The sequence below is a fragment of the Anser cygnoides genome, chromosome 22 (assembly GCF_040182565.1).
Source record: "Anser cygnoides isolate HZ-2024a breed goose chromosome 22, Taihu_goose_T2T_genome, whole genome shotgun sequence".
Taxonomy (NCBI): domain Eukaryota; kingdom Metazoa; phylum Chordata; class Aves; order Anseriformes; family Anatidae; genus Anser; species Anser cygnoides.
In genome coordinates, this window is record NC_089894.1 from 6,650,602 (window position 1) to 6,658,368 (window position 7,767).

Here is a 7,767-nt window from a genome sequence, read left to right on the forward strand (position 1 = left end):
TGCCTGATACAGACACGACCTGGGGCTGGTTAGTAACAGAGTCAAATATGTGTCATTAAAGGACCGGATACCTCCTGAAAGGGGCTGCACGAGCCTTGAATGCTATTCACTAGAGGGAGGGAAGACTGAAATCAGTGGCTGGTGCAGTCTGCGCATTTGCCTGAGGCTTTGCCTTCCCCTAAGTGCTGCGTCTGTAATTGAGATCGCTCACCTCCTGTAACTTAACAGGAGCTTGCTGCTGCTGCGTTAGGGTCTGCTTCCAAGGAGCAGCTCTGCTCTCGTTCAGTGCTGCTGTTCCTCCTGCAGAAGAGCTATCTTTGGGCACTGAGCTTTGGGCTGCTCCAGCTGGTCAGTACTTTGTGGCATCACGTTCAGGCTGTGCCTTCTATGGATCAGTAGGAGCCCAGGAAAGCATCAGCGGGAAGCTTTACTGCAGGCAGTTTTCAAAGCTACACGGGGCGGGGGGGGGGTGCAAAAACTGACTTATTCCCCTTTTCCCTTGGCTGTTAAATTCTAATTCCTAATGCAAAGGAGAAGCTTCTGCTACTTCAGGAGAGCAAAGTGCTACTGAGAGCTTGCCCTGGGACAGGAATGGGCTGGCTTTACCACACAACCACTGCGCTAGCACTCTTGTGGCCCATCCCTTTTCTCCCTTCAGGTGTTGCTGGGAATCCTTAGCACCCGATCCTGAGCAATGCTTTCTGCCTCGTGCTCTGCCATGCCACGCAGAGTTTCTCTTGTTACCTTCAGCCAGCCTTCAGCTGTAGGGATCACAGCTGTAGCACCAGGTGGGCTCATCAAAAATATTTACCCTGGATCTTGTCCACTGAAGCACCTGGGATGCGGCAGAGCCCAAAGCCTCAGGCCCTGCAGGGTGTTTTGGGGCTCTGTTCCTGCCTCTTCCCCGGAACAAATGAGTCCAAGCGTTGTTGCTGTGTTGCCTCATCTTACTAGAGAAACTGTTAGCAAGCCAAGGGGGGGCAGAAGCTGTCCAGGGCTTATTTTCTTACATATGGGAACGGCTTCATGGTTAAAATTCATGTATGTTAATTAGGTGTAGCTTTGTCTTGCATCCTTATCAGCCATGCTTATGTGGCGAGCAGCAGAGAGTAAGGAGCCTATTACTAATTCAGACCGTCCTTTATATTTTGCTGCTAGGCAGCACGAAGTTATGCACTGCCAGAGCCCACTCAGGTTACATTAATGTTGCTGGGATAAATGTGTAATTGCTATTTGCTTCGTAGCTTTTGTCGAGGCTGCAGACTGAAGCAACGGGGAGAGGTTTGTGGACTGTAGGGGGTAATTAAGCATCAAAGTGAAAATATTGCTCAATAGTTGGGAGCTCTTTGCATTTGGCAATATTGAATTTTGATGGAGGATTCTTCTGCTTCGCAAAGGGAGTTTCTGGCCGTTAAGAGAACAAAGCAGCAGACTTCCCCCTGCAATATGGTGCAGCGCATTTAGATCTAAAATGTTTGTGCAGTGCCTCTGATGCCTTTCTCCTCGCCGTACCAGGCGTTTTGCACGTAAGGCGGTGAGACCAAGCCATATTGTCGCTTTTTTTTTTTTTTTCCTCCTCCTTGCTCAGAACTCTTTCACGTGTCAGAAGCCACCGCAGCTGCTGCTGCCCCGGGAAGCACCTGCGTGGCTGCTGCAGGCTGAGATGCTGGGGGGGGTCCCCGTGCCACCAACGCCAGCTGGGTTTGTTTAGCCTGGAGAAGGCTAAAGCAGCAGGGGGTGGGGAATATAACCGAGAATCCCCTTCAATCCAGCTGCCAAATCGTGGCAGTTTGTACTCCAACTTCGACGTGTGGGATGAGGGCAGGTTACTGCTTTTTCTACCTCTGCGCAGCCTGGTTTGTAGACTTGGCACACAGGTTGGGTGGCTGTTTGCTGGGGACCACTCTTTGCACTCCCGGTAGGTTACAGGTGACAGCTTCTGCTCAAAAAGGAGGTGAAGGAGCCAAAAAGGAGGTGAAGGAGCGACTTGCTCTCCCTGCTACAATAGAGATTTTTTAAATACTTCTACCAGCAGAGCCTCGCAGTCCCTGTGCATTGGAAATGAGCTGCTTTAAGGCTTGCTCTGAAAGAATATTGAAGTGGCAAATCCATTTACTGTATGGAGGAAGCAAAAGAAGGAGAAGCCCTCTGTTGGGATTTCCACAGCAGGTTCGGCTCTGGCTGGGCTTTATGGAGATCTCGCCCTTTCTTCCCTGCTTGGAGTTTTAAAGAAGGGGGAGCTCTTCGGCCTGCGCTCCCTGCCTCGCAGCTGCACTTTGTCGTGATTTCTTGGAAAGGGGTTTTGATGCAAGAGCGTGTCTTTAATTTATTGGAATTGACTTACCTCTTCCCTAGGGCTGTAGCGCTGTCTGGCCAGGATCCTTCTCTGCACAGCCCCATAGAGGAGCTAAAATTCAGGAGATTTCAGCAATTCAGAGAGTGCCTGAGCATTTCCTACGCTGGGGCTGGCGTGAGCTGACTCAAGGGCCGTGGGCTCTGGCAGGCACGCTGTGCTGGCACGGCCCAGCCTGCAAGGCTTGCTCATACAGCAGCTGCTTTCCAGATACATTTGATCCTTTTCTCCTGTTCCTTGGTTCCTTGAGGCTAGATCTTACTGTACTTGCTTTCTGAGGTTTTTTCTGGCCGTAGGTACATCAGGAGGAGCGCTGCTGCGCAGGGGCTGGAGGCATCCCAGCCCCAGACGGTGCCTCTTTGCCAGACCAGCTGCTGCTGCCCTGCGAATGGAGACGGGCAGGGATGTGACTGTGCCTTGAGATGTTTGGTTTTTTTTCTGCACCACCTCTGTTCTGCACCAGACAGGCTTTTCTGTGGGTGCCTCGTATTCAGAATTCTGTAAAGTTGCCCAGATTTCAGTACCTGACCTACTAATACTGCTGATGAGCAGCAATGACTGCACGCCGAGCTTTTTGCTGAACTAGTTTACTCTTAAAAACCCTCCCTCTGCATTAGGCCCCATACACAAAGGATTATTTCCTTGCAGATCTGAAGCCATTCATAAGAGAGCAGCTTATTCACGGATGCAATTAGAACACTTGTCTGACTCATTACTAGGGTTGATGGTAAATCAAAGAAATATTCAGTGTGTTCCTATAATTATTCTTGGTGATTTGTTGGATTGTTTTCCTCTTGGATCTGGTCTCGGTTTTCTTTTGCTGATATTCTGCATAAAAAAATCTTGCATAATCGCAAGGATCCAGCTTGGCGGAGAATGCCCACGGATTCATTCACCTGGCTCACAGGACAGGTGATGGGAGCCGAGGCCAAGCAGCGAAGGTCAGGGCTTTGTGTGCGCTCTCCTCGTGTTGTACTGGGTATTTGCTGCCTTTTCTTTGGAATCCAGCTCTGGTTCTGAGACTGCAAATGGGCTCCTCATGCTCTCCAGGGTTTGTGCAGCAATTCTTCCGTGCGAGTTGCCCAACACGCCTTGCTTAGCTTAAGATGTGTGGCAAGTATTTGGCTTGAAGTGGGATCTGTTGAAGAAGATGAGTCATTTGTTCGGGGCCTAGGTAGTAGCTTGTCTGCAACAGGCAGGAAGCACAGGCACCTTCCAAGAAAAGATGTGAGAAGGGCTTTTCTCAGGATATTTCAGGTGAGGCCACAGTAGAAAACAGGCTCTGCTCTGCTGGGGTGGTGGAGGCAGCAGGAAACTGCTCTGCAGTGCGGAGGTGAGCTCATAAGACACCGTGCAGACGTTTTATTTATTTTCTATATACCTACACATCAGGCCTTTGCTCTGCAGAGTCATTCGCTTGTGAAGCACAGCAGTAAGATTTCCAAAGGTCAGGAAATGTTGATTTCTGCGGTGGCAGCCTGACTGTAACCTGGAAAAGCTGCCGGAGCAAAGGCAAGCTGTTTTCTCACTCGTGCAGATTTTTCATGTGCGTCTGATCCTGGGGCTGCCGCAAGGGAGCAGCCAAAATGCTCAGGGCAGCCTGACGGACACCGAGCCCCTCTCCCAGATCGATGGTCTGAGTTTAGGAGTGACTTCGGGAACGCAGAGAGGTGGCTGGTGCTGGCAGTCCTTCCAGGCGCGTGTGTGAACACCTCTCTTCACCCGGTGCTGGGTAGCAGTAAGTTTGCTTTGCCTTTTGCTCAAGGCACGGTGACAGTCCTTCGGCCTCAGCTGATCCGACGCCGAGATCTGAGACGAGCAGCTTCAGTCTTGAACCAGAGCATTACCAACAGGTCGCGGAGCAGAAGAGGGTGGAACAGCTGCTTTTTAGTCGTACACACTTTTCAGGGCCCGAACTCACCCTTGTCTCTGTAGGTTCCTCTCTATTTGAAAGGAATTTCTATTCAGGATGTGCCTACCAGCAGCTTACAAGCCTCAGCTTAGACTTGAAAAGCATCGATTCCTGTTTGCTTCTTTCTTTGATGTAAAGAGCACTTCTGCAAAGCAGTTCCTTGTTCTGCCGTGGAGCAGGACGTAGCTCACTGGGCTCCGAGCCTTTAATGTCGAGAATGCAGGCACGATAGCAGTTGGCAAGCAACAGGTACTTATCTCCCCCAGCACACGAGGGAGGGCAGATTCTGCAGGCTGTGACTTACTCATGTGTTATGTGTTTGCTGCTGCTGCAAGATCTAATTCCAAAAAAAGCTTTCAGGAGATGACTTACTGTAAAGTTCTTTTTTTTCTTAGCAGAATACAAGGTCTTCTCCCCTAAAGCAAGATGCAGAGCAATCACACCTTTAAGGTGGTCAAATAGCAGCAGCCAGGCTCTCCCTTCTACACAGTTTGCTGCTATGCCTGCTGAACAACTCTAGCATTTGGCTCCTAGATGTGTAGGAAATCTGGGTGCAGTTCAAGATAGGTGTTTGGCTTGACATAAACTTTTAATGTTAAGGTGACATGCAGCCTGCACAGGAACAATTCCAGTACTGAAGTCAAAAAGTTGTTGGATTTTTTAATTATTTTTTTTTTCTGCTACGCTGCAGTGCCTCTTTGTGAGGCTGGGAAGCTGGATGTGTCACGTTATGCAAGGTTTTGCTGAGCAGAAAACCCTCGAGGAATTGCATGGTGAGCCGGAGGGAGAACAGCTATCAGCGTGTGGCTGCATCCTGCTAACAAATCCTGCTGGAACGAGGCTTGTACCCAGCTCAAAACGCCAGTGCAGCCCCAGCTGCTGGCAGTGCACCATGCTGTACTGCGCACACGTACACTTACTGCTTGGAGTTAGCTCCTTCGCACGGGACGGGATTGCCAAGATCATGAGCTGTATTATGGTCTGGCTTAGCTCTTCCAGCCTGGCCAGCCTGTGGGAGCCCGTTGGGTGGAGGGGTGCAGAACAGCAAGAAACCCTGAAGGAAGGCTGATCCTTCCCGCGAAGCTGGCAGAGCTGCTGCCGTGATGCTTTCAGGCATTGAGCAGGCAGGATTGGACAAAGGGCAGACTGATCCGATGTGAATGCAGGGAATCAGGGCAGCTATTTATACTTCTCCTGTGGGGATGCTGGGTCAACCATTTCCCACGAGCTCTTAATTCCTTTGTTCTTTTTCTCTTGTTCACAAGAACCTCTCCAGAAAGTTTTTAGGAGGTGTGTGGAGGCTTCTTCCTCTGCTTGTGGTGTCGCACACTTCTCGCGTGGAGGACTTCTGAAAATCATCAGTAGTGAAAGAAAAGCCTCAGACCCGGTCAGGATCAGACAAACATGAGTCAAAATCTTATTCTTTAGGGGAAAACGAGTCAATGCCCAAAGCCTCACCATCAGCCCAGTACCGACGGACTGTCACTGTGGCTAGAACTGAGTGTGCATGGGGGAAATCTTCAGAGTTTTCCACAACCTGTTTCTCACCTGGTGCTTGTGGTTGTTTGTCGTGGCAGGGAGCTAAAGCCTTTCCTCGGAGGGCTGTGACATGCAGGGAACTCCAGAGGCTGGAGGTGTTCTTGTCCCTCTGTTCCGTGCAGCATCCTGGATGCTGGTCTGGAGGAATGAAGTCCTTATGTCCTATGCACCAAATCCTAGAGCCTATTACCGTGCTATTTTTCCTTGCCAGGCTTTTATTTTAGTTTAACAGATGAAATAAACCTCTTTTTCCCCATCCCAGGAAGAAAACTCAGTCCTGATACCTTATAAAGGATCCAGACTTCAAACTGCTCAGTACAGAGCTCTGTACCTAGTCCTTGAGAGCTGCTGAGCACAGACATATTAAGGCTTCTTTTCTTTTCCGTGTGGACCCTGAATTACACGGAGGTCTGTGTGGTGTGTCCTGCGGTTAATACTGCTCTTGGGAGCTGACGGGGTGGGGGAAGGAAAGCTGAACCGTCTCTCCCCTTAGCCAGGCAACCAGACGTGCATCTGTGCAAGTGTGTGCTGGCAATACTAATCAAAGGGCTGCTGGCACAGCCCTGCCCAGCAAACCCTCTGGTGTATTGTAGCAGCCCATTACTTTGCTGATGGCCACGCAGCTTCCGAAAAGCCGCCGACCCCTTCTTGATCTTAATTTGACTCTGGCAACCGGACAGGGGCTGCGGTTTCTCTCCTGTCCTGGTCCCACAGCAAGTCCAATCCTTTCTGCTGCTGTAAATGAAAGCTGAGCAGCAGAGAAGCTGAGAACTTGTGGGGAAAGCGTATGTGGGTGAGCAAATCTCATATAGGCGGTAAACTTCTTAAATATTTCAGTGCCACGCAGCAGGAGCCCCCCTTCAGCCTCAGCCGCCATCTCAAAGCACTAGACAGCCTGGTCTGTGTCCTGTCCCACTACCTAGATATTAAATACCTCGAAGAGGAGGAAATCTCACCTGTCTCTCACGTTATCTTTCCTATCTGACCACCTCTGTGCCTCTCCTCCCTTCCTTTCCGCAGAGAGAAATCAAGGGCCAAGAACGTCTTCGTGCAGCACAGGCAGCGTCACGGGGCTTGGTTTGTGGAGCCTCCCCGGGCCAGGCCCTGGCGTGCTGTTACCTGCCAGAATAAGCAAGTTTAATTACCTGCATTAATATTCAGACCATGAAGTCATCAGTATTTGTATTTATGCATTTATAGAAATGAAACAAGCTTCCCAGAGCACTGCTGCTGACAGCGCATTCCCCCAAGGCCCTTCCTGGGAGAACCATTTGCCATTTTGCATACATACATTTCAATTAATTACAATAGGCTGATTGATTAAATGAAATAGGATGATTAATTAAGTGACAGTTGTAGAAATCAGCTGGGGTCAGAGTAAACACATGGAAAAGACAAGTGGCTTGCTTGCAATTCGATTTTCACCTCAGAACAAGGGGCGTTAGATATAGGGGTTTTGAGCACTTCCTTGGATCTTTTTTTTTTTGTTAAAACGAGTAAAAACCTCATAAATCTGTGAGCAGCAGACGCTGTTCAGTGAAAAGCAAAGCAGCAGCAGCGCCAGGAGCCCCGGTATCTTCTCCGTGCACTCCTCTTGGCCTCAGCTGCACACCCCGGCCTACGCAGTTCTTTCTCAGCTGATCCCTCAGCCACAGCCGTGAGAGGTTAATGGGTCTGCTCCGAGCTGGGAACAACGCTGGGTTCTTACATCAGCTCTTCCCATCCGTGCACACGCCCAAATTGCAGCCCCACGCTGCGACACCCAGGCTGCGGCGGTGCTCAGCCTGGCCCTGCGCGCATCCGTTGGCAGCTGGCAGGCTGCCTTTCTCCCCGCTGCACCTCCTCTCCAAACCCTCCTCTTCCTCCCAGCACAGAATAGGTGAAACCGGTCCTGTGCTTACCATCTGACCCAGTAAGAGATGGAGAGCATTGCTGGGGAAGAGGCAGCATCGCCTAAAGAGTA